Here is a 17,324-nt window from a genome sequence, read left to right on the forward strand (position 1 = left end):
TGCAGGTTCATTTATACACGCTGTATTAATAGGTGAGGCCTCCGGGGTGTGCATTGCTGCTTGTAGTTACTGCCTTTCATCAATGTACCAGCTGAGGGCGCCATAAATACACTCTAATCCCAATATCAGCTGGAAGAGTAAGAAACAATGTATTCAGAGGGCTGCATCCCATTGGCTGACCACCTCTAATATATACCAAGGAGGGATGAGCCAGATTCTTTTATTACTCGGATATGTAATCTAAAAATCGAACCCCCCCCCCCGACTTTACATGGCTTCCAATTGTTACAAAGGTTCCCTTCACCTATCCTGGACAGCTACCTCCCCCCTCCCCTTCCCCGTTAGTGTCATCATTTTACCCTTTTATTGCGCGGTAAGAATGAAAACAACAATAAAAAATGGATTCATTCATAAAAGGGAAACACACAAAAACAAACATAAAGAACTCCAATGACATCAATTGAATACATAGCCTGCAAAAAGATAAAAAAAAACAATAAAACACGCCTCATACATAAATAACAACAAAAAAACAAACAAAACAAAACAAAAACAATAAAACACTCCCCATACATAAATAACAACAAAAAACAAAACAAAAACAATAAAACACGCCCCATACATAAATAACAAAAAAAAAAACTAAACAAAAACAATAAAACACGCCCCATACATAAATAACAACAAAAAAACAAACAAAACAAAACAAAAACAATAAAACACTCCCCATACATAAATAACAACAAAAAACAAAACAAAAACAATAAAACACGCCCCATACATAAATAACAACAACAAAAAAACAAAAATAATAAAACACGCCCCATACATAAATAACAACAAAAAAAAACTAAACAAAAACAATAAAACATGCCCCATACATAAATAACAACAACAAAAACAAAACAATAAAACATGCCCCATACATAAATAACAACAACAAAAACTAAACAAAAACAATAAAACACGCCCCATACATAAATAACAACAAAAAACAAAACAATAAAACACGCCCCATACATAAATAACAAAAAACAAACCAAAAACAATAAAACACGCCCCATACATAAATAACAAAAAACAAACCAAAAACAATAAAACACGCCCCATACATAAATAACAGCAACAACAAAAAAACAGGAAATAACAAACAACAGCTTTTGCTGCCATATTCACCTTCCCTTAACCTGTAGTACTTCTTTTCTGTCACTAGATGCCCTCTGCGCTCAGGTTGTTCTGGACCCGCCCCCAGCCTGTGAATGGACAGGGAGAGAAGGAGCTCATCTCTCTTGTCACTCTGCTCTCTCCTCCTATCAGCATTCCTATCGCCGACACATGAACTGATTGGCTCCTTGCACTGCTCCTTCCTCCCCTGTACAGTTTTCACGTAAATAAATAATATGTACTGTATTAACCCCTTGTTGCCCACCTAACACATATGTGGGGGGGGGACGGTGGGCTCTGACAACTAAACGCTGCACATATGTGTCCATGGAGGGCTGAGGGTTCTGTGGTGGGAGTGTTCTCCCAGCACAGTCACTGAGCTGTCATAGACAGTTCCCGGGCTCCAGTTGTGGGAGCGGCTCCTGATCATGTGACCACTGTATGGAGGAGAGTCGGTGGGACTGTATGGAGGAGAGTCGGTGGGACTGTATGGAGGAGAGTCGGTGGGACTGTATGGAGGAGGTTCGGTGGGACTGTCACTACGTTACATTATATTGCCCCAAGTATTGGTCGGCCGGCCTTTCCACACACATGAACTTTAATGGCGCCCCAGTCTTAGTCCGTAGGGTTCAATATTGAGTTGGCCCCGCCCTTTCCACACACTGAACTTTAATGTCCTCCCAGTCTTAGTCCGTAGGGTTCAATATTGAGTTGGCCCCGCCCTTTGCAGCTATAACAGCTTCAACTCTTCTGGGAAGGCCGTCCACAAGGTTTAGGAGGGTGTCTATGGGAAGGTTGGACCATTCTTCCAGAAGCACATTTGTGAGGTCAGGCACTGATGTCGGGGGAGGAGGCCTGGCTCGCAGTCTCCGCTCTAATTCATCCCAAAGGTGTTCTATGGGGTTGAGGTCAGGACTCTGTGCAGGACAGTCACGTTCCTCCACCCCAAACTGGCTCCTCCATGTCTTTATGGACCTTGCTTTGTGCACTGCAGCGCAGTCATGTTGGGACAGGAAGGGGCCATCCCCAAACTCTTCCCACAAAGTTGGGAGCATGAAATTGTCCAAAATGTCGCCTTAAGAGTTCCCTTCACTGGAACTAGGGGGCCAAGCCCACCCCCTGAAAAACAACCCCACACCATAATCCCCCCTCCAGCAAACTTTACACTTGGCACAATGCAGTCAGGCAAGTACTGTTCTCCTGACAACCGCCAAACCGAGACACGTCCATCGGATTGCCAGACAGAGAAGTGTGATTGGTCACTCCACAGAACACATCTCCCTGCTCTAGAGTCCAGTGGCGGCGTGCTTTACACCACGGCATCCGACGCTTTGCATTGCACTTGGTGATGTAAGGCTTGGATGCAGCTGCTCGGCCATGGAAACCCATTCCATGAAGCTCTCTACGCACTGTTGTTGCGCTCATCTGAAGGCCACACCAAGTTTGGAGGTCTTTAGCTATTGACTCTGCAGACAGTTGGTGACTTCTGCGCACTGTGCGCTTCAGCATGCGCTGACCCCACCCTGTCATGTGACGTGGCCTACCACTTGGTGGCTGAGTGGCTGTTATTCCCAGTTGCTTCCACTTTGTTATAATCCCACTAACAGTTGAGCGTGGAATATTTAGTAGCCAGGAAATGTCACAGATGGATTTATTGCACAGGTGGCCACCTATCACGGGACCACGCTTGGAGTCACTGAGCTCCTGAGAGCGACCCATTCTTTCACCAATGTTTGTAGAAGCAGTCTGCATGCCTAGGGGCTTGATTGTATACACCTGTGACCATGGAGGGGATTGGAACACCTGAATCACGCGATTGGGAGGGGATTGGGACACCTGAATTACGTGATATGGAGGGGATTGGAACACCTGAATCATGTGATATGGAGGGGATTGGAACGCATGAATCACGTGATTGGGAGGGGATTGGAATGCCTGAATCACGTGATTGGGAGGGGATTGGGACACCTGAATCACGTGATTGGGAGGGGATTGGGACACCTGAATCACGTGATTGGGAGGGGATCAGGACACCTGAATCACGTGATTGGGAGGGGATTGGGACACCTGAATCACATGATATGGAGGGGATCGATGTGGGGCGGTGGGTTCTGTTGGGTCGGTACGCTGGTTTCCTGCGTGGTGTGTGTGCCGTGATGATGTGCAGGTCGATGTTGGACGTTCGATGTTCCCTCTCATCCTTCCTTTTGTACATCGAAGCTTCCCGCCCCTCGGTACCCGGGGATAATGGAGCAGCAGCCTCCGTCGCCATGGCAACCCCGGCTGGGTGATGGATGGAGATGGGGACACGGATCTCTCCCCCGCTGGCTGTGTGTGAAGACACGCCGACACGTGACCCATCCGCACACGCTACAGACACGCCTGGGTCTTGTCGCATTATGCTGCTGGAGCCGCGGCACGGGGAGGGGGGGCGTCGTACACCGACCGGAGAGGACCGGGCCTACACGGGTTATGATTGGCTCGTTTCATTTAATGCAATCCTGATCAGATCACCGTTTATTAACAATGATGTTATCTCACGTTTGTGTGTGAAGGAGATTGTACAATCAGATTGTATGGTGTGTGGCCGGCTTTATATGTGAATAAGATTGTACAATCAGATTGTATGGTGTATGGCCGGCATTATATGTGAAGGAGATTGTACAATCAGATTGTATGGTGTATGGAGGAGATTGTGCAATCAGATTGTATGGTGTGTGGCCAGCTTTATATGTGAAGGAGATTGTACAATCAGATTGTATGGTGTATGGAGGAGATTGTGCAATCAGATTGTATGGTGTGTGGCCAGCTTTATATGTGAAGGAGATTGTACAATCAGATTTTATGGTGTATGGCTGGCTTTATATGTGAAGGAGATTGTACAATCAGATTGTATGGTGTGTGGCCAGCTTTATATGGGATGGAGATTGTACAATCAGATTGTATGGTGTATGGCCGACTTTATATGTGAAGGAGATTGTACAATCAGATTGTATGGTGTATGAAGGAGATTGTACAATCAGATTGTATGGTGTATGAAGGAGATTATACAATCAGATTGTATGGTGTATGGCCGGCTTTATATGTGAAGGAGATTGTACAATCAGATTGTATGGTGTATGAAGGAGATTGTACAATCAGATTGTATGGTGTGTGTGGCCTGCTTTCACAGTATCCAAGAACAATGGAAATAAATCCTATCGATAAATGGAACGTGTATGTGGAATGCAGAGATGGGGACGTGCGGGAGACGTCTCCCAGCATATTTTAAAGGGGAACTCCAGCTGATTTGATTGGAGGGGAGTAGGAAAGGTTTGACCCTCTGTTTAGCAGAGCCCCATTGTGAATGAAGCCCCAAAAGCTCCATTCACAAGAATAACATTCCAAAATAGGGATCCTTCTTTTTTTTTTCTTTTCAGCCTTCTCGAATGAAATGTGAGAATTAGTCACATGACTGTTATTTTCAGCCTTCTCCAATGAGCATTGAGCATTGCAGTCACATGGATAAATTAGAGAGCATCTCCTTGCGTTTAAAGCTTCGTGAATTAAGCCCCAAAGGCTCCATTCACGAGGCGAACCACCAGCATAAAGATACTTATATAGGAAAAACAAGGGACTGTTATTTTTAGCCTAGTCCAATGAGATTTGAAAATTCCAGTCACATGGCTATATTGGAGAGCATATCCTTGCATTTAAAGCTTTGTGAATGACGCCCCGAAGGCTCCATTCACAAGGATAAAGCACCAGAAAAAGTATACTTTAAAAAAAATAAATAAATAGACTGTTATTTTTAGCCTAGTCCAATGAGATCTGGAGTTGATAGTCACATGACTGTTATTTTCATCCCTCTCCAATGAGCATTGAGCATTGCAGTCACATGGCTATATTGGAGATCATCTCCTTGCGTTTAAAGCTTTGTGAATGAAGCCCCAAAGGCTCCATTCACAAGGATAAAACACCAAAAAAAAATCCTTTTTTTTTAAATGGCTGTAATTTTTAACCTAGTCCAATGAGATCTAAAGATGACAGTCACATGACTATATTGGAGAGCATCTCCTTGTGTTTAAAGCTTTGTGAATGAAGCCCCGAAAGCTCCATTCACAAGGATAAAACACCAGAAAAAGTATCCTTTTTTTTAATAAATGGCTGTTATTTTTAGGCTAGTCCAATGAGATCCGGAGTTGACAGTCACATGACTGTTATTTTCATCCTTCTCCAATGAGCAATGAGTATTGCATTCACATGGCTAAATTAGAGAGCATCCTTTTGCGTTTAAAGCTTTGTGAATGAAGCCCCAAAGGCTCCATTCACAAGGCGAACCACCAGCATAAAGATACTTATTTAGAAAAAAAAGGGATGTTATTTTTAGCCTAGGCCAGGGGTAGGCAACCTGCGTCTCTCTAGCTGTTGTGGAACTACATTTCCCATGAGGCATTGCAAAGATTACAAAACTGACAGTTACAGCTATGACTTGCAGAGGCATGATTGAACTTGTAGTCCTGCTTCTCTCAGGTTGCCTACCCCTGGCCTAGTCCAATGAGCTTTGAGAATTAAAATCACATGGCTAAATTAGAGAGCATATCCTTGCGTTTAAAACTTTGTGAATGAAGCCCTGAAGGCTCCATTCACAAGGATAAAACACCAGAAAAAGTGTACTTTATTTTTTAAATGGCTGTTATTTTTAGCCTAGTCCAATGAGATCTGGAGATGACAGTCACATGACTGTTATTTTCATCCTTCTCCAATGAGCATTGAGCATTGCAGTCACATGGCTATATTGGAGAGCATCTCCTTGCGTTTAAAGCTTTGTGAATGAAGCCCCGAAGGCTCCATTCACAAGGATAAAACACCAGAAAAAGTATACTTTTTTTTTTTAATTTTTTTTATTAAATGGCTGTTATTTTTAGGCTAGCCCAATGAGATCTGGAGGTGACAGTCACATGGCTAAAAATACAAATACATATCCTTGCGTAAATCTTCATGCCTGGGAAAGGTTTCTATGATCTCTGACCGCATGCTTGCACAGTTCCGTGGAGCCGAAGACAGCCGGGCCCCTGGTATTTTCAGATATGGGTCAGCAGTGGAAGCCCAGTGAAAGGGCGGTCGCTGTAACCAGAAGCAGAGGAGGTAGGTGGTCGCCGTACGATGCCACAAACATAGTTCTGTTTTTTTATTTTTTAAACAGAAGGTGAGCAAGCAGGCGTGCAGTGACATCCATCTGGGGGGTGCCAGCGACCCCGGGGAGGTGGGTGTGTGACGCAGGATTCCGCTGAGACAGCATCCTGCGAATGAGGAGCGCCTCTGGAGCGGTAAGGTCAGCCCTATTAATGGATCAACAGGAAATCAAATCGCAGGCTGTTAACCCCTCTGCTGCCAGGCGGGGGCTCTCTCTCACAGCTGTCGTGGAGGGGGATTATGCTCCTACCGGGGGCTTATGGCACCCCCCCTTTTAGCGAACGCTACGCTCTGCTGCAAGCGAATCCGTCCTAAAACCGTCCGCCTGCGAGGTGCCAGACGTTCAGTGCGTCCGATTGCGCTGATGCGGAGTCGGTTCTGGTCTCTGCTTGTTTCAGTCCACACCGGCATTGCTGAGTAACAAGCAGTGAAAAATCCCAGACTCGGCTCTCGTTATTGGGCGCCCTCAATGGGGGAGGGAGCTAAAACAGCCAAGCAGCTGCCATTTTCAGCCACGGCTTTAGTTAATGCAAAGGACTTCTAATTGAAAAGTTCTTAAGGGCGGGGATATCCAACACTGATTTCATTTATGGGTGGAGCCTGGTTCTAAATACCCTTGCCTGGCTCCAGGTCACGGGTGTGCTCTGATTGGTCGATTCGGCCGCAAGCAAATTGCTGGATGCGCTGGGGGAAGGTGTTCGTGATTGTGTTCCCAGCACAGGGCAACTGTAAAAAAAATATTCCCTATGAAGGTAGTTCACAGCGGCGCGTTCTGTTTGCCCAGCGCTGGAAAAAGGGGCGTGGCCTACATGAAATGCGTGCATAGGCGCAACCAAGAAAAAATCGCACACCAACGCGTCTCCGAAATGCGACACTCCGCAAAACAAACCAAGAGAAAAAAAGCAGCACGCCAGTGCACTACAACGCGTCTCAGAAGACGCAACGCACGCGGGGTGTGAATGAGCCCTCAATGAAGGCAAGCAGCCGTAGATAGACCCTCTACCTCTGGGGAATTCTGGGAGTGAGACTCCGCCTCCTTCCGTTCATGAGGTTGTCTCACTTCCCCCGCTGCAACACATATATGTGGCAGCACAGAGGTGGGGTTTGTTCCATGCTGCCCTCTAGAGGTGTCTACGTCTGGTTCTGGGAGTGCACACAGGAGTGCGCCCACCTTGCTGTCACTGACCGCTCCTGACCACACAGCGACAGTCGCTCCGGATCATGTGATCACTGTGACCGATATCGGTTCCAGCACCTGGAGGTTCACCTTCTGCTCCTGTTTAGTGACCTACAGCCTGGCAGCAGTCCCTTGTAACTAAGCGGTATTCTCCAGCAGTCTCTTGTAACGAGACAGCATTCTCCAGCAGTCTCTTGTAACGAGGCAACATTCTCCAGCAGTCTCTTGTAACAAGGCGGCGTTCTCCAGCAGTCTCTTGTAACAAGGCGGCATTCTCCAGCAGTCTCTTGTAACGAGGCGGCATTCTCCAGCAGTCTCTTGTAACGAGGCCACATTCTCCAGCAGTCTCTTGTAACGAGGCGGCATTCTCCAGCAGTCTCTTGTAACGAGGCCACATTCTCCAGCAGTCTCTTGTAACGAGGCCACATTCTCCAGCAGTCTCTTGTAACGAGGCAGCATTCTCTAGCAGTCTCTTGTAACGAGGCAGCATTCTCCAGCAGTCTCTTGTAATGAGGCAGCATTCTCCAGCAGTCTCTTGTAACGAGGCAGCATTCTCCAGCAGTCTCTTGTAACGAGGCAGCATTCTCTAGCAGTCTCTTGTAACGAGGCAGCATTCTCCAGCAGTCTCTTGTAATGAGGTTGCATTCTCTAGCAGTCTCTTGTAACAAGGCGGCATTCTCCAGCAGTCTCTTGTAACGAGGCGGCATTCTCCAGCAGTCTCTTGTAACGAGGCGGCATTCTCCAGCAGTCTCTTGTAACGAGGCGGCATTCTATAGCAGTCTCTTGTAACGAGGCGGCATTCTCCAGCAGTCTCTTGTAACGAGGCGGCATTCTATAGCAGTCTCTTGTAACGAGGCGGCATTCTCCAGCAGTCTCTTGTAACGAGGCGGCATTCTATAGCAGTCTCTTGTAACGAGGCAGCATTCTCCAGCAGTCTCTTGTAACGAGGCGGCATTCTATAGCAGTCTCTTGTAACAAGGCGGTATTCTCCAGCAGTCTCTTGTAACGAGGCGGCATTCTCTAGCAGTCTCTTGTAACGAGGCGGCATTCTTTAGCAGTCTTTTGTGACAAGGCAGCATTCTTTAGCAGTCTCTTGTAACAAGGTGGCATTCTTTAGCAGTCTCTTGTAACAAGGTGGCATTCTTTAGCAGTCTCTTGTAACAAAGCTGCATTCTCTAGCAGTCTCTTGTAACAAAGCTGCATTCTCTAGCAGTCTCTTGTAATGAGGAAGCATTCTCTAGCAGTCTCTCGTAACGAGGCAGCATTCTCTTGTAACAATGCAGCATTTTCTAGCAGTCTCTTGTAATGAGGCTGCATTCTCCAGCAGTCTCTTGTAACAAGGCAACATTCTCTAGCAGTCTCTTGTAACATTGCATCGGTTTCTAGAAGTCTGTTGTCAGATGGCAGAAGCCTGTGGTAATGTTGAGGTAGCTTCTAGCAATCTCTTGCAACATAGCAGGAGCCTCCTGTAACTTCACAGCAAGCTAGTCTCTTGTAAGAGGGCAGCAGCCTTAAGCAGGCTTTAACTTGACAGCCTGTTGTACCATAAAGCAGTCTCTTGTGGTACTAATACACAACCACTGCAGGTTATCGATTGGGTCTCTCAAGCAGTCTCTTCTAACCTTGGAAAAGTTTGTTGTAATATAGCAGCAGTCTCTAGCAGTTTCTTGTATCGTTGCAGAGTTCTGTTATAATATGGCAGTAGTCTTTTAACATTGAAGTGACTTCTAGCAGTCAGAAATCAGCTGTAATATGGCAGCAGCTTCTAGCAGTCACTTACAACATTGCAGAAATATGTTGTGATATGGCACAAGTCCAGCAGTCTTTCAACATTACAGCAATTTCTAGAGGTCTCTTTTGTAGAAGTCTGCTGCAATATGCCCGCAGTCTCTTGTAACAATGTAGAATTCTGTTGTAATTTAGCAGCAGTCTCTAGAAGTCTCTTGTAACGATGCAGAGTCTGTTGTAAAATTGCAGTGATTTCTAGCAGTCTCTTGTAACAAAGCAGAGTGTGTTGTGAAATTTCAGTGATTTCTAGAACTCTCTTGTAACAATGCAGAGTTCATTTGTAATGTGGCAGAAGTCTCTAGCAGTCTCCTGCAAAAATGCAGAAGTCTGTTGTAATATGGTAGCATTCTCTAGCAGTCTTGTTACACTACAGTGATTTCTAGCAGTCTTTTGTAACATTGCATAAGTCTGTTGTTATTTGGCAGCGGTCTCTAGCAGTCTCTTGTAACAAAGCAGATGTCAGTTAACACATTGCAGTGATTTCTAGCAGTCTCTTGTAACATTGCATAAGTCTGTTGTAATAATGTAGCAGTCTCTAGCAGTCTTGTAACATTGCATTCATTTTCAGCAGTCTCTTGTAACATTGCAGAAGTCTGTTGTAATATGGCAGTAGTCTCTAGCAGTCTTGTAGCATTGCATTGATTTCTAGCAGTCTCATGTTCCAATGCAGAAGTCTGTTGTAATATGGTAGCAGTCTGGTAACAGTACAATAATTTCTAGCAGTCTCTTGTGACATTGCAGAGTCTGTTGTAATTTGGCAGCAGTCTCTTGTAACAATGCTGAATTGTGTTGTAATTTGGCAGCAGTCTCTAGCTGTCTCCTCTAACAATGCAGAATTCTTGTGTAAAGTAGCAGCAGTCTCTAGCAGTCTCTTTTAACAATGCAGAAGTCGGTTGACACATTGCAGTAATTTCTAGCAATCTCTTGTAACAATGCAGAAGTCTGTTGTAATATGGCAGTAGTCTCTAGCAGTCCTTTGTAACGTTGCAGTAATTTCTAGCAGTCTCTTGTAACAATGGAGAAGTCTGTTGTAATGTGGCAGTAGTCTCTAGCAGTCCTTTGTAAGGTGGCAGTAGTCTCTAGCCGTCCCTTGTAAGGTGGCAGTAGTCTCTAGCTGTCCCTTGTAACATTGCAGTGATTTCTAGCAGTCTCTTGTAACAATGCAGAAGGCTGTTGTAAGGTGGCAGCAGTCTCTAGCCGTCCCTTGTAACATTGCAGTGATTTCTAGCAGTCTCTTGTAACAATGCAGAAGGCTGTTGTAATGTGGCAGCAGTCTCTAGCCGTCCCTTGTAACATTGCAGTGATTTCTAGCAGTCTCCTATAACAATGCAGAAGTCTGGTGTAATGTGGCAGCAGTCTCTAGCAGCCCCTTGTAACGTGGCAGCAGTCTCTAGCAGTCCCTTGTAACGTTGCAGTGATTTCTAGCAGTCTCTTGTAACAATGCAGAAGTCTCTTGTGATGTGGCAGTAGTCTCTAGCAGCACCTTGTAATGTGGCAGCAGTCTCTAGCAGTCCCTTGTAATGTGGCAGTAGTCTCTAGCAGTCCCTTGTAACATTGCAGTGATTTCTAGCAGTCTCTTGTAACAATGTAGAAGTCTCTTGCGATGTGGCAGTAGTCTCTAGCAGTCCCTTGTAACATTGTAGTGATTTCTAGCAGTCTCTTGCAACATTGCAGAGTCTATTGTAGCAAAGTCTGTGGCTGAGCTGCCCAGTATTTGCGGAGTGGATTCAGTGATCTCCTGATCTGGTGGGGTTTTATACTGGCAGGTATTTTATAGGCAGATCAGGCATTGTCTTGCACTGAGTGACATATTTTAGGGTTATCTGATGAGATTTTTGCCTTCCTGTGCCCCTGGTTGGGGTCCCCATCCACCAATCAGAAGTCAGGGGCCAGTCTTGTAGGCCAGGGAATGAGAAGTAAAACCCTTCGAGGAGCCGGACCTGAACAGCGACCGACCAGTATTAATGTTCCGAATGCAGTGCGGAGGTCGGCCCTGTTACTTGTCTGCACACATTTTTATACATCAACCACATGTCAGGCGTTTCCGAATCTGGGCGCCCGCTGCTGGGTTGCAGGTTTGGCGCAGGGGCCGCTGCTGTAGCTGAGTGTTGGGTGGTGGGGAGGGGCTGGCACTGGGGGAATGAGGTAATCACTGTCTATACTGCAGCATTCTTTTGCAATGTAAGCAGGAGCAGCGATGTATGTCACCCCCCCCCCCCAATCCTGTCTCTGCAACGCATTCCCACCTCCCGATCGCTGCGCTGATTATCTGCGGCACGCCGAGCATCACAAATCCATCCACTGCCCCTCTCCCCTCCACATCTGGCCCCCCCTATAGGAGCTGATGTATAGATCTGTATAAACAAAAAAGAAATATGACATCCAACACGGGCGTGTATATCGCACCTCGTTTGCACTGGGTCGATCGTGAAACCGCTCACCTGTGTATTGATCATGTAGAGAGACCTACCTTTGTCGATGGATTTTTCCAGAAGGTGGCTATTGCGTGATGAGGCTGGGGGCGCGTGATTAGCTGGGACGATCGCTCATATCATGGCCATTCGAGATGACTGCATCACCATAACCGATCGTTTTCTCTGGTTTGCTGCTACCAAGGATGGACATTTAGTTATTGCCTACTCTAAAAAAAAAAAAAAAAAAAATTGGTGGCGGTTTGTGATCTCTGTGCCTTCTGTAAACAAAGCAGAATCTGGTCACCTCTTCCTTAACACACTCTAGAAACACCAAGGAGTTTGGTGGTCGGCCAATTAAAAACCGCTTCCTGAGAGTGCACATAATGGCCTTGGGGGGGGGGGGGGATTTTATTTCACTTGTTTTCTTTTTTCAAGATTGAGGAGTCTTTAAATGGTTATGTATTTTGTAGCACAATATTTAATACATGACAAAGGACTCACAGAGAACTGTGGCATAGCTAAAGAGAGCAAATGTCTATTTTCCTGCCGTTTTTTATTTGTTTTATATATACAGCTTCCATATTACAATATTTAATACGTGACAAAGGACTCACAGAGAACTGTTGAACAGCTAAAAAGATAGCAACTGTTTATTTTCCTTCCGTTTTTATTTTGCTTTATATATACAGCTTCCATATTACAATATTTAATACGTGACAAAGGACTCACAGAGAGCTATGGGATAGCTAAAAAGATAGCAACTATTTATTTTCCTTCCGTTTTTATTTTGCTTTATATATACAACTTCCATATTACAATATTTAATACGTGACAAAGGAATAACAGAGAACTGTTGAACAGCTAAAAAGATAGCAACTGTTTATTTTCCTGCCGTTTTTATTTGCTTTATATATACAGCTTCCATATTACAATATTTAATATGTGACAAAGGACTCACAGAGAGCTGCGGAATAGCTAAAAAGATAACTGTTTATTTTCCTGCCGTTTTTTTTAAATTTTATATATACAGCTTTTGTATTACAATATTTAATATGTGACAAAGGACTGTGAGGGTACTGAGGGAGAGCTAAAAAGACAGCATTTGGTTATTTACAACCTTTTTTTTTTTCTTACTTTTATATATACAGCTTCCATATTACAATATTTAATACATGACAAAGGACTCACAGAGAACTGTGGGATAGCTAAACAAAAATAGAAACTGTTTATTTTCCTACCGGTTTTTTCCTCACTATATATACATATATATATATATATAGATATATATATATATATATATATATATATATATATACAGCTTTTCTATTACAATATTTAATATGTGACAAAGGACTGTGAGGGAACGGAGGGATAGCTAAAAAGTCAGCATTTGGTTATTTACAATTTTTTTTCTTTTATATATACAGCTTCCATATTAAAATATTTAATATGTTACAAAGGACTCACAGAGAACTGTGGGATAGCTAAAAAAAAAAAGATAGCAACTGTTTATTTTCCTGACGTTTTTTTTCTCACTTTATAAATACAGCTTTTCTATTACAATATTTAATATGTGACAAAGGACTGTGAGGGAACTGAGGGAGAGCTAAAAAGACAGCAGTTGGTGATTTACCATCTTTTTTTCTGCTTTATACATACAGCTTTTCTATTACAATATTTAATACGTGACAAAGGACTGTGAGGGAACTGAGGAAGAGCTAAAAAGACAGCAGTTGGTGATTTACCATCTTTTTTTTCTGCTTTATATATACAGCTTTTGTATTACAATATTTAACATGTGACAAAGGACTCTGAGGGAACTGAGAGAGAGCTAAAAAGACAGCAATAGGTTATTTACATTTTTTTTTTCACTTTTATATATACAGCAGTTGGTAATTTACCATATTTTTCCGCTTTTATATATACAGCTTTTGTATTACAATATTTAATATGTGACAAAGGACTCAGAAAGAACTGAGGGATAGCTAAAAAGACAGTAATTGGTTATTTTCCATCATATATATATATATACACACTCACAAAATTGTGGGAAAGCTAAAAAGGAAGCAAATGGTTATTTTCTACTTTTTTATGCATACATCTTTTGTATTGCAATGTTTAATACAGGAAAAAAGATTCACAGAGAACTGTGGGATAGCTATAAAGACACCCAATGGTTATTTTCTACCATTTTTTTTATTTTATGTATAAAGCTTTTTTCTATTACAATATTTAATGCATGGCAAGGGACTCACAGAGAAATGTGGGATAGCTATAAGGACAGCAGATAGTTCTTTTCTGCCATTTCTTTTTTACTGTATATATATGTATATATAAAACGACTATTTGCTGTCTTCATAGCTATCCCACAGTGCTTTCAGAGTCCTTTGTCTTGTATTACAATATTTAAAACAAGACAAAGGACTCTGAAAGCACTGTGGGATAGCTATGAAGACAGCAAATAGTCGTTTTATACTTTTTTGTATTTATTTTATGTAGACAGTTTTTGTATTACAATATTTTAAACCTGACAAAGGACTTACAGAGAACTGTGGGATAGCTATGAAGACAGCAAATAATAATTTTCTACTTTTTTTTTTAATATTATGTAGACAGCTCTTGTATTACAATATTTAAAACATGACAAAGGACTCAGAGAGAACTGTGGGATAGCTAAAAACACAGCAAATTATTATTTTCTACCATTTTTTAATAGACAGTTGTCTTTTCTATAACAATATTTAACACATGATAAAGGACTCAAGGAGAAATGTGGGATAGCTAAAAAAAAAAAAAAAATCACAGCGCAAATGAATAAATAAATTGAAGCTCCTTATTCAGAACCATATATCCACTGTGGATCTAAAGGAAGGCAAACAAAAGCTCCTTAGAGCTTTTTTTTTTTATTCCCCTGTTGGAGCAAATTGGGCCAATCAGATGAAAATGTGGTGGCAGCACACCCCAATCTTCCTCAGTAAGAACCCCCTTTATTGAGGTTCGCACAGTTGTCCTACAGCAGATAGCAATGTTTCAGTACGGCATGCATGATGAAGGGACAGCCGTTGATTCTAAAATGTTGCACATGACATGCCAAACAAATATCAATAAAGGTGATTTTTTTTATTGCAGAAAATTCATATTTATATCTCTTTGAACAGACTGAAACCTGGGACCGAGCTGTCTGATAATGGAAAGGTCCGAATGTAAATTTGACCTTGAGCTATTGAACTCCCTAAACACTATGTTACTAAAGATGTAAAAATGAGCCTAGAGCTCCACCAGCTGGCTCAAAAAGAGAATACAAAATATTAATTATATATATATATATATATATATATATTTATTTATTTTATGTATATATATATATATATATATATATATATATATATATATATAAAATAAATAAATATATATTTAAAAAAAAAATTATAAAAAAGAAAATAAATAAATATATATATATATATATATATATATATATATATATATATATATATATATATATATATATATATATATATACATACACATACCTGCCTGTGAAAAAATAGCCAATTTCTTTTTTTAACTCTGGTCATTATAAATAAAGACCTCTTTAGGTGACTCGGGCATTTTAATTTTTCTATTATCGGCTAATACTTTTGTTGACATCGGTAACTGTGTGAGAATACAACTTTTTTTTTTATAAGTAAACGTAAAGCAGTTTCTTGCTTTTTAATTCAACCTCTTTTTTTTTTGTAATTTATACAAAGTCTCATTAACTACATTTTATTTATGTATTTATATATTTAATTGTTGGCAAATGGGACAAAGGTTAGACCTTTTTAATAAATAATGCTTGCATACGCGAATAGCAATTTTTTTTTAAGTATGTATTTATGACCAAAAAAAAATTAAAAATTAAGCAGCTTCTGTCTGATTTATTTTTCGGCATGCTGGAAAGTTTCGGATGTGCTGAATCTTCACTGGCTCCATGTTTTTAATCCTTTTTTTTTTTTTTTTTTTTTTGTTACAGTAAAAAGTAAAAAAAAAAGGTCTGAAACCCATTTGTCCAAAAAAAAAAAAAGTCCCACACAAAATAAAATTTGTTTTGTAAGAAAAATCTGTCCCAATCCTTTCAAGTTCATTCATAGAAACATTACCTAAAAAAAAGATGGGCGTAAGTTGGATGGTCCAGGAGCAAAAGGGTTAAAAGATAGCCGTCGCAGTCCATAGCAGGTTCATGCAGCCACTCATAGCCTCAAGGTGATGTGGAAGGGTACTAAACCGTATTTTTACCGGATTTTCAGTTGTAGAGAGCCTTCAGCTTTGGCAAAATGAAGAGGAGGGGGGCGTACAATTTCCGAAGACCAGTACGGATTATCTATGTCTCCCCCATTAAACACGTTCTCTTTGAGCACTACATCCTACGAGCACATTAAAAAATGGCTATAAAACTCCCAATGGTTATAAAAGAGGCATTTTTTAAACTGTACTTTTTATAATTATCCTGCAAAGCGGTTAAAATACACAGTTAAAAATTATAAATAATATTCAGAATTTAAAAAAAACTATTTGAAAAAAAAAAACACAAATTGCTCATTTTTTTTTAAATCTAAATTGTTAAAATAAAATTGGATTTAAATTATATATATATATATATATATATATATATATATATATATATTTGTCTTGTAGACATTTTTTTTTACAGCATTAACCATATTTGTTTGTTCTTTAATTTTTTTTTTAACTTCCACTTTTTTTTATATTTTAAAATGATTTTGCTCTGCAGCAAAAAAAAAATGTTTACCCAATTTTCTTTAATGTCTTTTTTGTTTTACCTGAATGTTCTATGATAGTGGGAATTTGTGTTTTAAATAAAAGTAGTTTTTTTTCTTTAATTTATTTTAAAAATAAATAAATAAAAAATAATAATAAAAAAAATAAATAAAAAAAAAAATATATATATATATAAACATTTTATACTACCATGTGTCCCCATTTCACTAGCAGGTGCCAGTGCCAGGAACTGTGTTTATGTCATGCTGGTTTTGCCATAAAACTAATTATAAGCACAATAGAAGATGCTGGTTGGCAGCTCTTGAGGAGCCTAATATGAATTTAGCTTGCTTTAATTCCACGTCTTGCACCCTTTGCCTCTTGTGTCATTGCCCCCTTCTTCGGCTCCTGTGACCTTTCCACTGACCTGAGAACAGACGGGGTCCCCGCGGTCATTTGGAATGCAAATCGCTCTATACTGATCATCAATAATATTTCGTTCACTAGTTTAGCCCCAGGATTGCCCTATTCAGGACTGGGGTCTCTCGACACCCAATGCATAATTTAAGCCTTTCCTTGTCCCAACCCTATAAAATAAAGTTTATGATCTAAGGCTTAAATTAAGTGACATCAAATTTTCTGTCCATCACAAAAAAAAAAAAAATAAAATGAGAAAAAGTCTGGGGCATAAAAAAAAACATGACACACCTCAAATTAGCACATCCAATGGTAAAACATTAATACCAAAAATATTCCCTTGATCTGTTTAGAAAAATAAAAAAAAAGGTTATAGTCTGTATAAAGAAATGCAAAAAAAAATTAAAAAAAAAAGGTCACACATTTATTGA

At 41.1% G+C, this 17,324-nt stretch overlaps 1 long non-coding RNA gene across 1 annotated transcript; it reads right to left on the reverse strand.

Annotated features, from left to right (window-relative positions):
• Positions 1–416: 416 nt before the first annotated feature.
• Positions 417–11,920, reverse strand: LOC149434389 (uncharacterized). The gene is made up of 3 exons (XR_016308754.1): positions 11,746–11,920; positions 1,177–1,253; positions 417–473 (listed from the first exon to the last, which is right to left on the reverse strand). It is a non-coding gene; the product is annotated as an uncharacterized LOC149434389 (long non-coding RNA).
• Between the last annotated feature and the right edge of the window lie 5,404 nt (positions 11,921–17,324).

This window comes from Staurois parvus, unplaced genomic scaffold (assembly GCF_062004578.1).
Source record: "Staurois parvus isolate SC_StPar_1 unplaced genomic scaffold, SC_StPar_1.0 ptg001756l, whole genome shotgun sequence".
Classification (NCBI taxonomy): Eukaryota; Metazoa; Chordata; class Amphibia; order Anura; family Ranidae; genus Staurois; species Staurois parvus.